A 17181-nucleotide genomic window follows, 5' to 3' on the forward strand; every position below is an offset into this window, starting at 1 on the left:
TTCGGGAACATTGACGGATCTGGATGTCACGTCTTCGGGAACATTGACGGATCTGGATGTCACGTCTTCGGGAACATTGACGGATCTGGATGTCACGTCTTCGGGAACATTGACGGATCTGGATGTCACGTCTTCGGGAACATTGACGGATCTGGATGTCACGTCTTCGGGAACATTGACGGATCTGGATGTCACGTCTTCGGGAACATTGACGGATCTGGATGTCACGTCTTCGGGAACATTGACGGATCTGGATGTCACGTCTTCGGGAACATTGACGGATCTGGATGTCACGTCTTCGGGAACATTGACGGATCTGGATGTCACGTCTTCGGGAACATTGACGGATCTGGATGTCACGTCTTCGGGAACATTGACGGATCTGGATGTCACGTCTTCGGGAACATTGACGGATCTGGATGTCACGTCTTCGGGAACATTGACGGATCTGGATGTCACGTCTTCGGGAACATTGACGGATCTGGATGTCACGTCTTCGGGAACATTGACGGATCTGGATGTCACGTCTTCGGGAACATTGACGGATCTGGATGTCACGTCTTCGGGAACATTGACGGATCTGGATGTCACGTCTTCGGGAACATTGACGGATCTGGATGTCACGTCTTCGGGAACATTGACGGATCTGGATGTCACGTCTTCGGGAACATTGACGGATCTGGATGTCACGTCTTCGGGAACATTGACGGATCTGGATGTCACGTCTTCGGGAACATTGACGGATCTGGATGTCACGTCTTCGGGAACATTGACGGATCTGGATGTCACGTCTTCGGGAACATTGACGGATCTGGATGTCACGTCTTCGGGAACATTGACGGATCTGGATGTCACGTCTTCGGGAACATTGACGGATCTGGATGTCACGTCTTCGGGAACATTGACGGATCTGGATGTCACGTCTTCGGGAACATTGACGGATCTGGATGTCACGTCTTCGGGAACATTGACGGATCTGGATGTCACGTCTTCGGGAACATTGACGGATCTGGATGTCACGTCTTCGGAATCCGAATCATCGGAACTCTGCTCTCCCTGACTAGAGACATCCATCCATTCTCCAGGTTTGGTTTCGAGTATACATTTCTCAGGATCGAACTTGACATCTCGAGATCGGATGACGTCATTTAGCTCTGGAACGTAGACTCGATATCCATCCATGTTATCTTCATAGCCAACGAGAATGCCTCTCAAAGCTTTCTTAGACAGCTTCCTTCGCTTCTCCTTTGGCACATGAACGTAACAATCGGTTCCAAAAATGCGCAAATGCTTGACTGATGGATTCGGCTTTCCAGTCCATAGTTCGTACGGTGTCTTCCCTTTGATGCAGGTTGGGGCTGTGCGATTTAGAATATACGTCGTCGTGTTGACTGCTTCGGCCCACAGATTTGGAGGTAGATCGGGTTTTGAATGCAGCATTGCACGAACAGACTCCATGATTGTTCGATTCTCACGTTCAGCTACTCCATTTTGCTCAGGAGTGTATGGTATTGAGGTTCGATGCTTCAGGCCGACTTCTTGTGTCGTTATTCGGCGAAACTCATCGTTGACGTACTCGGTCCCGTTATCCGTGATAGTATGAGCAACAAGGCCATTTGCCGCATAAAGACCACCGCCATTGTCGGCGCCAGTGTTGCTTCTGCTTTCTCCAGTTCTCAGATTGCCGGATGGTTTCTTCCCTCCTGTGCAGTCCCTCGAGAGATGTCCTAACTTCTTGCATTTGAAACATCTCGGTCGATTTCCTCTTGAGCTATTTCCAGTGGAATTGACATTTTTTCTACCGTCTCGACGAGCTAGAAGACCAGAAGACTCTTCAAAGGCGTTTCCATCACGTGTTGAACGGCCTATCAGTAGGCGCTCCAACTCCGCGACCGTCTGCTTTTCTTTAGGCAATGTATCCCAGAGCATACCAAACTCTCGGTATTCGTCTTGAGGTAATGACTCGAAAATGCAGGCGATCAGAATACAGTCATCAAATGAAACGTCCTTTTCAAACTTCGCTGTCGTCAGGATGTCTGACCATAGGGAACGCATTTGTGCAAGATGGGTGGCCATGTCATCTTCAGGAGCTTTCGTCGTTTTTATCAGTTGGGCGAGTAATTTTCGAAGCCGGTTGGACGACTTTTGTTCGAAAATTTCCAGTAGTTTACTCCACATTTCCCTTGGTGTTTCACAATCAGCAATCATGTTCTGGACCTTCCGGGATAACGCTGACCAGATGACAGTACGGGCTGTACTGAATGCAACTTGGTATTTCTCTAGGGCTGCAGCGAACGCTGCCTCTGTCTCATCGGTTCGTACTGGTTCCGTACGACTTCCATTGGCAATGTTGTATACGCTTCGAATTGTCAAGACGTCACAGACTTGTCTTTTCCAGCTTCGCCAATTCTCTGGACCAGACAGCTTCTCGACGTCATGGCGTAGAAGACCGTCCATCTTGGCAGGAATTAGTGTGCTGTGATACAGGATACGATGAAGACAGGTAACCAGTTCAGTTGATCATCTTAGTCAGCGGAGTGGCGCAGTGGGAGCGTGCTGGGCCCATAACCTGTTGAAGTTTTGTAGCAGCAGCGCTTCGCAGTGATGATCAAGAGACTCGAATAAACGATAAACTGGTTATATTTATTAAAATAATAAGAACAAGTTACATGATTGAAAACTGGTAAATTAGTGACACACTGATACGCAGTGTAAAAGGTTTTTATATTAAAACCCGAGCGGAAAACATTTAAAAAACAAATATAAAATAAAGCGGAGAGATAAAGTAAAGAACATCTCTCCGTGGTTTTGTTCTCTTTCCCGCTGTGTTGGAAAACAATCTTCGACGGTTATTTACATAAAATATACACCGTAGACGAAATGTTAACAAAAGGAACAAAATTTGATTCATATACAGTTCTCACTAAAATATTTGGAAATTATTCTACGAATACATCTTTTTATGAAATCAATCCCAACTTTCTTGACCCGTGCCGGACGTTGCTGCCCGAACCTGGGAGGCTATTCTCTAAACAATCCAAATCGTTTAGCCAATTCCAAATCTAAATGATTTGGATCGGCTTCATTTGGATAGGGCGCGAAAAACCGTATTCTCTAACCCAAATCCAAATCTTCATTTGGATTGCTCGATTTCCCTTTCCAAATCTAAATGAACGTCATTTCCGCTCGCACTACGTCATGTGTTTTTTTGAAACGTTCTTTTTTATTGGTTATTTCATTTGGCGGGTTTTCAAATGGGTTTTCCCAATCAAAATGTGGTTTTCCACATTGTCAAAGAATTATTTCCAAGAATTTCGTATTATTCCACAACAATACTCATCTTCAAAGATAGTGATATTTTTTAGAGTTCTTGAGAAAATTTTGGGTTTTAGAATCTTTTATTTGACTTAACTTAATAGTACAATGGGTGTTAAAGTACATTCAAAGCAACAGCTTATTTACATTGAGTTTTTAGAAGCCAATACTAATTTTGTGCACATGAAATTTAACATGAATTTCACTAAGGCAAAATATGATGCTATGTGGATAGCATTGAACGGTCAGCTCAATAGTTGTGGCTTGGGACCATCCAAAACTGTTGAAAAATGGAAGAAGGTAAGTTTCAATTTAAATAAAATTTTAGCGATAATTTCTATAAAATTACTTTTTTGCTTCGCTAGTCGTTTTCAGCATGGCGCTCGAACATTCGAGCTAAGGCATCGAAGGCCTTAAAGGGAAAAACTGGTGGTGGACCGCAACCCGAGCCTTTAACCGATTTAGAGGAAAGACTTCTTTCCGTTATTGGGAAAGGGACCGTGACTGGACTAGGTTCAGTGGTTGAAGCCGGATTTGGGACGCCCGTTGCAACAATTAGTGTTCCACCGCAGGAGGAGCCAGCAGCGTCTTTTATCCAATTGGATGCTTGTTTTGAGGTTGAGGTGGACCAATCCATGGTTGTTGGAGAGCCATTGATGTCCAGCGAAAATGAAGACCTTGTTGGGAACATTTCGGAGACAGTCGTTGAATCTGCAAAAAGTAATTTTTAAATAATTATTTTGGCAAAACCATTTATAGTAACCTGTCACAAATTCATAGAATTCAATGAAGCGAGAAAAGCCAATAAGGCTGCCAATAGGAGGACCCCCTATGAAAGAGCAGCAGCTTCATTGGATGCTTCCCAAAAGGCGCAAAATGAGGAGATCAGTGGCATAAAAATAGCGCTGGACAAAATTGCTGCATCCTTTGAAGATTTCGCCCGTTCTCAAGCGAGGATGGCTGTGGCTTTTGAAAAAATTGCCGAAAGTTTATCAAATAAATAGGTTGAGTGAACACAAACGGCCCTTTTAAGGGCCATTAGACAGTTAGATATCATCAAAATAAAGAGTTTATCTTTTTTGAATAATTGAATCGTCACGCATGAAGACTTAATTGTCGGATACCCTGTGACGACTAGCTTATTTAAAATTTGGAAACTCTCTATTTTGGAGGTATTTACTGTCTAATGACACTTGAAGTTTGCGATTTATTCTCTTAAATAGACAAATATCGTTGAACATGTGCGGAGTATGTTGCCTTCTCGTGGCAAGTGTTGAAAACTTGCTTGTGCAAGGCCGAAACATACACGCTCTCCTACAATACATAAATTATTACTCATATAATTTAATAGAATATTAATAATTTAAAATCTTATTTATTTAATGGATATACATATAAGCCACAAGTGGGCTTATATTAGTACATCGGTACAAATACGCTTATAAGTAACAAGGTACAAAATTAAAAATATGGTAATTAAGCACTGAAAGCAACTGGCAATAGTATACATGAAAAACACAATATAAGTGGTTGCAATGAATATTTATATGTCACTGGGTGAAAACTCTAAACTACTAATTCTTCAGCTTTAAGTTTGCTAGTTATCTCCGCACTCGGGTTTTCCCTCGAGCTCTTCGGTTTCCCCTTTGTATAAAAACTTGATAAGGATAATAGTGAGTGTAAGGAGCTGCTTAGGGCTGTGCGAGTACACGAACATCATCAAACTTGACCTTGAATAAGTAATTGGAGAATACTCCTCAATTACAGAGTACCAAAAATTGCATATTCGGGTACCCGATTATACTTGAATAAGCTGCTTTCTAACTCGTTGAGTATTGGTTTTTCTATCCTCGTTGCTTCAAATTTCAAAGAGTGGTTTTTACAACTTTTTGGGGCAATAAACGGTACTTACAAAGTGGGGGAAACTGTGGTTCATTTAAAATAAAGGAAATATTTTTCAGCATTGAAAGCTACTTTATACTCCTTTTAAACCGACTCGATTGCCTAAAATCACTAATCGCACTGCCCTAGAACTGTTATCTCGCGTGGCATGAAGGGCTTGCCACCACCCACCTACACATTGTAACCCGGCCGCCAACGATAAAGGCACTAAAAGTTGCTAAATTACTTAGGCCTAAGATGGTGCCTTGGGTATTAGTCTAGTTGATTACTTTTATATACAAAAAACATGTTTTTATTGAAATGCTTGTAATAATTATGAATGGGTTGAATTTAAAAATAAGAAATAAATTCAATATGTACTATATTTAAAAAATCAAAATTAAAAAAATTACAAATGAAAATTCACAAAAAAAGGCAGTAAATAAGGGCCAAAATATATTTTAAGTTTATCTTTGAGAGTAAAGAAAGCGTGCATGTTTTGGCCTTGCAAAAGCAAGTTTTCAACACTTGCCACGAGAAGGCAACATACTCCGCACATGTTCAACGAAATTAGTCTATTTAAGAGAATAAATCGCAACTTCAAGTGTTATTAGACAGTAAATACCTCCAAAATAGAGAGTTTCCCAATTTTAAATAAGCTCTTAGCCACAGGGTATCCGACTATGATATCACCAAGAAAGGGAAACTCTTTATTTTGATGATATCTAACTGTCAAATGGCCCTTAAAAGGGCCGTTTTTCTACTTACCCTCAGCTTAACGAAAGCGACGAACCACTCTTTCCCTCAACCTTTGTCCAAAGGGATTCCAATTTCCATTACGTGGTGGTGGAATGTGCGGATGTGGGCGGTCATCAGCGGCGAATGGGACATCATCATCTTCTTCTTCCCTGACATCTTCACCAAAGCCATTTAACATGCACATGTTGTGCAAAACACAACATGCCATGATAATTTCTGCTGCAAATTTGGGATGGTAATGGAGAGCCCTAGCTTTCAACAAGCAACGAAAACGTTGCTTTAAGCACCCATTACATCTTTCAATGGCGCATCGAGCTTTGAAAAAAGCCTCCATAAAACGGAACTCCGGGCTTCCTTCTTCAGCACCTATTATTGGAACCATTAACCACGGAGTTAATGGATAGCCACTATCTCCTACCAAAATAAAAATAACATTAAGTATTGAAATTAGATATAGGCCAAATAGTTTTCAGAGTTATACCAATTAGCCAAGAATCATTTAATGTCCCATTGACGTAAGATTCTTCTAAGTGAGTTGACACTTGTGAACTCCGGTAGATGAAGGAATCATGTGATGAACCGGGATACTTTGCATTTGCTGAAAGAATAATCAAATCGTAATCGCACACCTAAGAGAAGAACATATTAATACATTTTTCTTGGTAGTGAAAATAATTATTTATATACTTTACCAGCTGAACATTCAAAGAATGATACGTCTTGCGGTTGACAAATAGGTACTCCGGAAAGTCTGGGTCAATGTTCGCAGGTGGTACAATTGCTACATGTGTGCAATCTATCGCTCCAATTGTTCCGGGAAAGTTGCACTCTTCTTGGTACCTCAATTTAACCGCAGCTTTGTGCACTTTATGTACAATGGTACTAGATGCCGGTTGATAGCCTTTGTAACGTCTCTGAGACAACGGCTTACACTAGGTTGGCTGACTCCAAGAAAAAGGTTTTGACCTACATCCAGTTGGTATGACCCTCTCGAATAAAACCTCAAAGCGATAAGAACCTTGAAAAAGAACGTTTCATTTTATAAGTATAATTTAAAATAGTTAGATTTGTGAGGTTTCTTACCTTCAAATCTACTGGCAATGCGGTGGTTCTAATTCCTTGTAGAGGCTCCGTCAAGGTTTGACAAAGGCCTAAAACCATTTCACGCGTTAAGCGAAAATTTCTTCGAAAACGAAGGTCATCTAACTCCCACACTTGATTCACATCTCTATAAACCCTTTGAATTCGTAGATCGCGACGTTCAACGCGATCACGGTATTCATACATCAAACGAAAAAGCTCAAGTCGAAAAAACAAAGCAGCCATATTAAACGAAAAAGCAAAGGCTTAAGATATCCCACCACCAAAAAATGAATCCCAAGTTAAGAAGTAGTTTAAAGTTTGTAAAATAAAAATTTAGCCTCGCAATAAAGCTTTAAACTTACTTGAAGTAATATCAAAAAATCAGAGTAGTAAAATACCACGAAAAATATCAAACCCGCAGCGAAAAAGAACCCACTCTACACGGAATCAATGGCGACCAAAAAGGAAAGAAACGTGAGGGAAAATCGGGGGGGTAAACTACCTAAATGAGAAATAACCCCCATTTGGCTAGCTACTTGTATGGCCAAATCATTTGGCTGGCTTCGAGCCAAATGATTTGGGATTTAGACTTACAGAATAAGCATTTTTGTCATTTAAGGTGCCAACTGTCCAAATTCCAAATGATTTGGACAGACTCGATCCAAATGAAAATTACAGAATAGCCTCCCTGGACAACAAATTGGCCAAATAACGAAAAACTAGTTTCAAGTCCAAATTCTATATTCTACTTTTGACGGCGAGTTGATGGAAACATCTATTCCAGTGACTTCAGACCATTTTCAACGTTTAACCCGTGTTTCGTGTTATTCCAACTGGATTAATTATTCTTCAAATTTAACTTGTCGGTTGTGAGAGCCGGGGCGATTGCAATTTGTGTAATAATTTGAAATAATTTTCAATGAAACTTTGTGAGAAATCTACATTTAATAAATTAATGTTCTTTAGAGAGACCTAACTGGTTTTGAAAAACTTTCTCGTGGCTCACTATTTTCAAACGTCGCGTAGCTTAGCAGAACTTGCACTTGAACTAACATTAGAAGTCTCCGTATTATATATAACTTTCTACTCTGGAAATTAAGTAGCGTTGGGGGTCATATGTAGACGAACTGGGCACGTCTTAGTCACTAGGGCATAGTAACCCCGTGGCCCCACCGGCCTCCCTAGTACAGCGAACAGCCTCAAAGCAAAATTTTGGTGGCCGCCCCGTTGGATTTTTCCTGCCTGCCCACGTGTCCAGTCCGCCTCTGGGTATCAAAAAATTGGTATTTATAGATCAATTTTATTTATTTATGTTATTTAACTTGTTTTTAAGGCGGATAATTAGATTACAGATCATCTCCCTCTTGCTGAACCTCCGCAATCTTCTTTTCTAACATTTGGACCTGATGCACCTTTTAGATTCGCCCCAGTTCTTCCCCCGACCGTAAAGGAAACGTGAGTATATTAATAACTTCCAAATATCACGCGTGAAAAGACCTCTATTTAGTATGGTCAACACAATTTGGTTAATACACTCGCGCATTTAAGACCATTAGTGGTAGTTTCAATTATGTATAATTAACTGTGTTAAACTACACGATATTGGAGATAATCCTTATTTCTGGCTCTTCCTCAGTTACAATACAGATTCCGCGCAGGCAACAAGGGGACATCAACCACCGTCACACGAAGCCGGATCGGACATACTACGAGAAATCATGACCAGGACTTCACTTCCTGGCGCGGGATATTCAGTAGCCTCCGTTCCTGGCCAAGTATTTTACTCTGGATATTTCAACCAGTGTTTGCTGCCCCAACCTTCAACAGGGTACCAGTGGCGCGTGTTAGTCGGAAACAACCACCAAGCGCCATTCCAGATATCTTCATCGCTCTATGAGTTGCACTACCAACAAAACACGTCTTTCACGATGCCCCGTCCAACACCACGTCTTATGTCCACCTACCCAAATATGACCGGAGACGACTGGAAAGCGGCCATTAATCTGTATTCCATCAGCCGGCAAGGCGCTGTGTCGCTGGTAATCGACGTCGAAACCTGTTCGCTGGATGAACAAGTCGCCACAAGTGATACGAGTAACTATATTTATTACATTTATCGTCAATATCCACTTACTAATTTGGAATGTCCATTTCAGCCTCGTCAACATTTCCGGTTTCCGAACAAACGACGGCCACCGAAGCCGCGGACAATGTTTCGTCATTCAGCAGTTTGACGGTACCTCAGGGGCAACATCCTCCAACGAGGTGGCGCGCAAGTTCACTTCTCCCGCCGAGTCAAATACGCAGACTGTTATGACTATAGTATTAAGGCAGACCTAGGCCGGGTTTTTAAAATTATATTGTATTTAAAAAAAAATATTCCGAATTTAAAAGTAAATTTTCAAATATTGTTTTTAAATCTTTAATTTTTTATTCTAATTTCTACGGTGACAGTAATATTTTATTTTTAAACAGTAATTTCCGAATTTTATTCCAAATGTACGACAGTTTTTAAAATTATACTTTTTAGTTAAACTTTTAATAAAGTGGTTTAAAAAAATATTTTTTGTTCTCATGTTTTGCTAAAGAAAGGGAAAATAAATTCCCTCTCGGCAAAGTTTGAAATTTGTCAAAAGTAATAAATTGCATTTCGTAGGACATTTGAAATAAGCGTGTTCACAATCGTTGATTCCTATTTAGAAAATATCATTGACAAATATGAAATATCTTTACAGCCAACGGTTGAGGAGATATTGCTTTTAGCAAAATAGGGTTTGAGCAACTATCACCAATTTAGGGTTGGCGCGTTGCGATTCGCAACTTGGGCGTCTGGAAATTGCGCTAAAGGTTTCACAACACTGAGAAGGATTGCAATCTCTCTAAGAGTGGTCAGAGTCGAATATAGAACAGTAGCAGACCACTAACCTGCTTGACCTGTTTCTAGTGACCCAATGATCCCAATCCAATTTTTGCGTTTATTATTAATTATTATTAGTTTTTTTTTGGTATCTTATATTCAATTTCTTTGGCCTGTTTGGAAACTACTCTCATTTCCCGTTCGTATCAAGTGATGTCATCGCTCCGTTGGAGAACCACTTTCGTAAGAACGTATCAGTGGGGTGGCCAAGTGATTACCACTCTAGCAGCAAGAGGTGGCGGCTTCGATCTCAGTTTGTGGCACCGAGTGAAAACTCGGAACCGCTATTTCCTGCGATGAGTTTCCAATTTCAATAAACACTTGCTGAAGTTAGGGAAATAGTTAGTGAAGGCTTAACATCAACCTCCTACGTAATATAACACGGCCACCGGCAATTGGCGTCACAAGTCACTAGTTCAATTAGGCCTTTGTATTAGCCTAGCTGATTACATAGAAATAGAAATTAGACTAGAAGCACGATTGGATTGGGCGGGGACGTACCAGCTAGAAGGCTGCCATCAGAGTGGAATCGCGATAGTCGCGCCATCTCAAAGAAACAATTTAAACCTAATTAGTAAATATGGTCACGTGGAATAACATAAAACAGATCGTAGGTAACGTATTAATTTTTTTTTATTTATCTGACATTATATTAAGTTATTTAAACAGCTTTAGGAAAATCATAAAAATCTCAAGAATATATATGCCGTGTCACCCTTAAAGTCACACGTTAACTTTGCGCAATCATTGTAAGTCTGAAATACACTGAGAGAAAAAAAAGTAGTTTCAACAGTAATCAATAATGTAAAATATACAAATCCTTTCGTATTATATAGTTTACTCCACATTACTGTGGTTTTTGCAAGTCCATCTCATACTTCTTAAAACAAGCAGTTGTAATTGGTTTTTAACTTTTACTAACTGTAAATAAAAAATGAGCATTCGTATTTTTTTCATGTAATTACTAGTAATTTTTACATGGGCATGGTTAGTAAGTTAAAACAACCAAAGACTAAATCTTACAACTTTCATTTTGATTTTACATAAGATCTGTAATACATTATTGCAGATTATTACTGTTTTTTTCAACGACTTATTCTTGTTTTTGTAACTGTGCTAGCATTATTTAGATATTAAAGTATATTCACACTAAATATTACCTCCTAGTACGTATTTTATACTAACTGAATACTAGTAAAATGGGTATATTACTTTTTAAAAACCAAACCAAAACAAACCATGACAAATAGGAGGCCCTTTCGTTTTAAGGGCCCACTGAAGAAGGTCAAGGGGGGGGGGGGCGTGCAAATCTAAACGATGGAAAACGCTTTGAATAGGCTCGAGGGGAAGGAGGTGCAAATACTTTATAACAAATAAAAGGGCTCTGAATGAACGAATGAATGAATGAATATTTATGAACTCTTTGCAAGAAACAAATCCCTTTTGAAACAGGGAGGAATTCACGTTACAATGAATCCGCAAGTTTTAGACCAAAAATCATCAAAATAAACAGGAAGTAAATCATATGTTTAGAATGAAAATAGACATAATACAACACATAATTAAAAATTAATATCTTGATATCTTGTGGGGGGGGGACAAAAAGCTAAATTTCACAACTTAAATGTTTATTATACATAAGTACTGTAAAGCATATTATTACAGATTATTACTTTTTATTCAACGATTAATTCTTGTTTATGTAACTGGGCTAGCATTATATATAAAAGACCGAGTTTCTTCATTCTTTGGCCATACACACGAAAAACGCTTAAATTATAGCAATTTTTTAAAAGCCTTCTTCTATAGACACTAAGCCGTATAATAAAAGGCAAATTATTATGTAAGCAACGTATAATTGGTTAAAATTGTCATTAATCAGTTGGTAATATAGGTACGCTGCCATGCGTAGAGAGAGTTATTGCAGCGTTCTATTATCGTGTTTAACGTATCGAGGTTTCGTCACTGGCGTTTGACTTCAGAATTCGTCTCTGGGTACAGTTGTTTATGGAATTAAATTAATTTTTAAAAGGTATCTCCCCGGGAAACAAAAACGCTTTTTGGTAATACACATATTTCCCTTTGAAATAGACGTATTTTTTCGGGAAATCATTGCATTTACTGTATTAGGCTTATCTCCCCGGGAAACTCCGGGTACCCCGGCTAGTTAAGTTCAAATGTTAAAATTACAATTTCTCGGTGTAAAAATTGATTCACTTCAACGATAATTAAATAGTTTAGCTAGACCTATTTTATAAAGCGTAAATGTCATTAATATAATTATACCGTGTAAATTTAACCATAATACCTAATGTACATTTTAGATGGGGAACCGTAAAAATTAGTTTCTGTTCACATTAGTATTACTGATCCTCTTGTATAAACTACTTCAAGATAGTTGAAATTTTAATTAATGGTAATAGATAAATTTTACCGCCAACCTGTATATTTTAAATATCTAGATTGTTATATTAACAGGATTTATAATTAAAAATACAAGCAAGGTCTTGTTAAATTGACAAATATATTGTCAGTAAAATTAACACCTGTGAACTTGGATTATCAGATAACATCATAACTTGTAAAATTTACGAGACCCTCTTGGCTTCACCGGAGTCCAAGAGTTTCCTGTAAATTTAACAAGATTTTTTTTCTCAGTGTACCACAAATCATCACAGTTTAACTAAATTTTAATTATTTCAGTGTGGTTTAAAATATGCCTACATGAGATTCCAAAATCTTGGTTTCAGTGTCTTTTAAACTATCATCAGTATTAGTCAAGTCAAATTGAGTGGTTTCCGGTAGTTCACTTTTGCCGTAAGTTTTCTGAAATAACCTCTGATAAATAGGGAAACTAAATAACAATTACTAAAATCAATAAATTGGCATACTCTAGAAGTTGTAAATATGATTTGTTCTGGAATAGATATTTTTGGGAGCTCTTTCCAATTCTTGTTTTAATAAAGAAATTATTCATATTTTAGTAAGTTTTTTATTTCAGAATGTATAGGGTAATTTTTACTTGTGTAGGTACAGCATTTGCTTTCAAATGCTGCCTTCCATTATGAAAGTAAATTTCATCCGGCAGAAAATGTTTACTACACACAAAGTCATATGAAGTAATTGAAGATGGAGTCCAATTTTCGCGATTTACCGATAAAACCCATTTTCCTAGTAATTCAGCATTTCTCAGAGGAAATCTTAGCGTAAAAAATCTCTTATTCCGAGATTATTATAAAATATTTACTATAATATTACATACTTATGAAATGAGAATTTAATTCTTTCCCAGATCTCTTTTTACGATGTGAAAAATCGCAGTTTTTAACCATTTTTGCGGATATGCTTTTAGACGCAAAAACTTAAACACGAAAAGACCGTCGCTGCGCACGACGTGATGCGCAGTGGATCGTCTTTTTTTCGCTCTTCGAAATTCGCGTCGTAGCCATGGCGACAATGTTTATTGCGTTTGTCAGATGGCGCGTACATCGCGATTCCACCCTAATGTCAGCCTTCTAGCTCGCCTGATTCCCTTGGGATTGGCGGAAAGGGCAGTGCTTCTAGTCTAATTTCTATTTCTATGGCACCCACTCTTTAACTTAGGATGGCAATTTATATATCAAACGATAAGAAATCACGTAGCCTCAACAGTTTTTGTATTAGTTTGCCTACCTGTGTCTACTAAGGGTGTATGGGTTGGCCCACTCGAATACACTGATGTGGAACTAATATTACGGCCTGGGCCGACTTGTTTAATATATATATGGTAGCGCCATCCGCCGCAAGAAAGTGTTGCCAGCAGCCTCATTCCAAGTTTATTAGTAAGCTTCGGCCACCGTTGGGAAAAAAGCGATCGGCGCCAGTGGTACAACCAAATAAGTTTAATAGTCACATTGTCTGGAAAAGCCATTTTTGTCATTTGAACCACAATTTGAGCAGATACATTCGGCCCTTTTTTGATTGAAACTAGAATAAATTTTGACTGACACTATATTCTGGCCATTTTTTCGGGTATTACTCAACTTGGGTGAAAATAGTGTGTGACAGTTCTGTGGGATCTTCTACAAATAACGTCAAACATTTGGTCAAATTTACTGCGTGTGTGGTCCTGAATGAACCAAAGCTTCGGATTTTGAGTATGTACTCGTAAGTCCTGATCCTCTTCAATAACACATAGCTTCGAAATATCACTTAGCACATAATACCTTCAACCACATATTTGAAGAAAGTGGTGTAAGGATATCTCGAATGAGGGCCAATTTCTCTTCGCGTCTCTTGTTCTTAGCCTCTCCTTTTAATTGACGAATGTGGAGTAAGGTTTCATTCATAATCTCTGGCGTCGGTTTGTTACGACGCGACGCTTCTTAGCTGATGATTCAAAAAGTGAGTACTCGAAGAAAACGAGCTCGTTAGGCACACTCAGTTAAGATCGCTCTCTCCAAAAAATGAGCTTGTTGCTAAATTTGCTCGCTCAAAAGGTTATTGGGTTACTTTCGGATCGGCGCCTACGTATACAGATTCGTAAAATTTTTAGATATTTGTGAAATGGTCGGCGATTAATGGGTCGTTTCTATATCCAAACGATTTTATGCTGTCTGTTTAAGTGGAATACGGGCAACGAAATAATATTATCGCCTTTTTGGCGAACTAGTTTCATATCAAGATAACTATCTAAAGCGGATTTGGCATTGAATGTAATCTTTATTAGCATTGATTGATAATTGTGGGGTGGCGAAGTGGTTTGCACTTTCACCTCGCAGCAAGAGGACCCGGGTTCGATCCCAACTTCGTGGCATTGGGTGAAAACTCGTAACAACTCATTTCGCGTTGCGTTTGCAAGTTCTCCCCCGCTGTTTAAGGGGTTGTCCTCCGAGCTCTTCTGTTTCAACTTCCATAAAAACTTGTTGAGGTTAACGGCAATAGTTGGTGATAGGGAGCTGTTGGCTCGAACGCGTGGCATGCAGGGCTTGTCACCACCTTCATACGCATTGCAACCCGGCCACCTGAATTAATGGCTTCAAAAGTCGCTTGATGACTTTAGCCTAAGGTGGTGCCTTGGGTATTAGCGTAGCTGATTATTATTATTAATAGATCTTCAGAAATTCTTTCCACGTTGCTCTTTTAATTGGGAAGATTTTTCGTGGTCCAACTACAGAAATATACTCGCTATACTTATCAAGCAGAACGTGCTTTCTTCGGATGTCCATTTTCCATCTGAACATTGGGTTTTATCCACATTTGAGCTTCGTTCATAGTAAGCCCACTTTCAATTAATATATTTTCATGAAATGGTAATATGGTTTTAAATCCAATGAGTTTAAAAGAGGAATAAAATTAACATCTTAAATAAAACACACCCTTGTAAGTCGAAAAGATTACCATTTTCAATAACATTGCGCTTAATCATTCCACCTTCTAGCATCATTGGTCGGTTATTTTAATCTAAGAGCAACCTTTTAATAAAAAAAACCTTCGAAGGTCATTAGCCGAACACGCCATTGGGGTTTAAAGAGAATAAATTTGGGGAAAAAATCCCCCCAAAAAATAGTCAATCAATAAGACGCGAAAATTTAAATTACAAGCAGACGAAAAACCAAAAAACGCGTAAATATGTTCATGGAATGTTCCATTGGCGGTTTTACTCGAGTCGATCGTTGCGAGGTCTATGACGTCAGAGAAAGATTCGGAGCGAATCTCGAGCTAGGCGCTTTCTCAATTTATAACTGGGAAATGGAAGGAAATATCATTTTGCTGCCAGATTTAGTATGTCGTCAGGGGCTAGACGGCACTCCGTCAGAGAATGTGACAATCAAAGGTTTTCGGTTCATAGGGGTGGACGCATTTACTAAAATTACTCCGGAAAATATTTTGTGAAACGCAAATGATTAAAGTTTTGTACTTTTATTTTTTTCGAACCCTCTTGGTGCCCCTTGTAGGCTTGGTGCCCTAGGCCGCCGCCCAAGCCTATTCGGCCTATTGGTTAATCCGGCCCTTAGGGCAACAGTGCGCTTTGCGAAACAACGTTCGCCAGTGAGACAGCCTTCGTTTCTGCCACACATATAGCAAACAAACGCCCTCATCACGGCCCGACTAAAGGCGACACCATGGGCTGCCCTGAACCCACCCTCGCGCAGTTGACCTGACTAGAGTGACTTATTCTTCCACTGCAAACTATCCTCCCCGAAAGGTTATAGAATTAATGACAGTTCAGCTAGGGACAGTGGGAATGTACCCATAGACATATGAAATAAAATAGACCCCCGATTTTACACGGAGAGCGTGTGCCAGCAAGACCCGGTCGTGTGGTAAACACTTCAGAAAAGGCGCCTTCTATCGATGACCATATTAAATAATAAATTAAATAATATCACTTGATTTCACGAAGGTCACGGGTGTCGAGAAAATGATTCTTTGGTAATTTGATGAAGATGCTATTTAATTTTAATTATGCAAATAAATATATTAATTCGTACAAAATGAAAGGTAGACAAATCTTAAATTATTTTAAAATAAATAATGAAATTTAAAATAAATATTAAAATATATTTTAAAATGTAAAAAATATTTGACCGAAGATTAAGAAGTAGCATACTAGGTTATAGTAAAATGATATTTCAACTATAAGATGGAATATCCGTTTAATTCCCCCATTAAAATATTAGATATGTAACTGTAATTTCCGCAAGGTAGTACTAGATTATTAATTTAATATTTATTCTTAAACCTACACGAATAGATTCGTGATCGGAGTATAGGTCTGTAGTTTGAGAGAGCAAACCTTTTGGGATCTCTTTGAAGCCTACGTCTAATTCTGCTATTGTTCTTTTCGTATGTTGTTTTTAACCGTCAGTAGATGTCGCGAACTAAGGTTTGATAATTTCGAATTGTTATTTCAGATGGCACTTTTTACTGAATTTAACTCACGACTGTTAGTTCTTGCTTGCATGTTTATTTTTAGGCATAGCCTCTTCGCCGGGGGTCTATTTTATTTCATATGTCTATGGCTATACCCATATCGATTTGCCCCTAGTTTTTGTACAATCAGCCTATTTATTTTCAATCTCAGCAGATGAACTCTAGAAATGATACGACTCCATATATTTTTACGTATGAAAATAAAAAATTCTTATCGCAGGGTTATTCAACTTTTAGGTTGAAATACGGCGTGTACCAGCATAAGTGTATAAAATTGTTACCTAAGTGTGGCACTTCCTATTCTTCACATA

The sequence above is a fragment of the Leiobunum rupestre genome, chromosome 7, assembly GCF_980474605.1.
Source record: "Leiobunum rupestre chromosome 7, qqLeiRupe1.1.hap1, whole genome shotgun sequence".
Taxonomy (NCBI): Eukaryota; Metazoa; Arthropoda; class Arachnida; order Opiliones; family Sclerosomatidae; genus Leiobunum; species Leiobunum rupestre.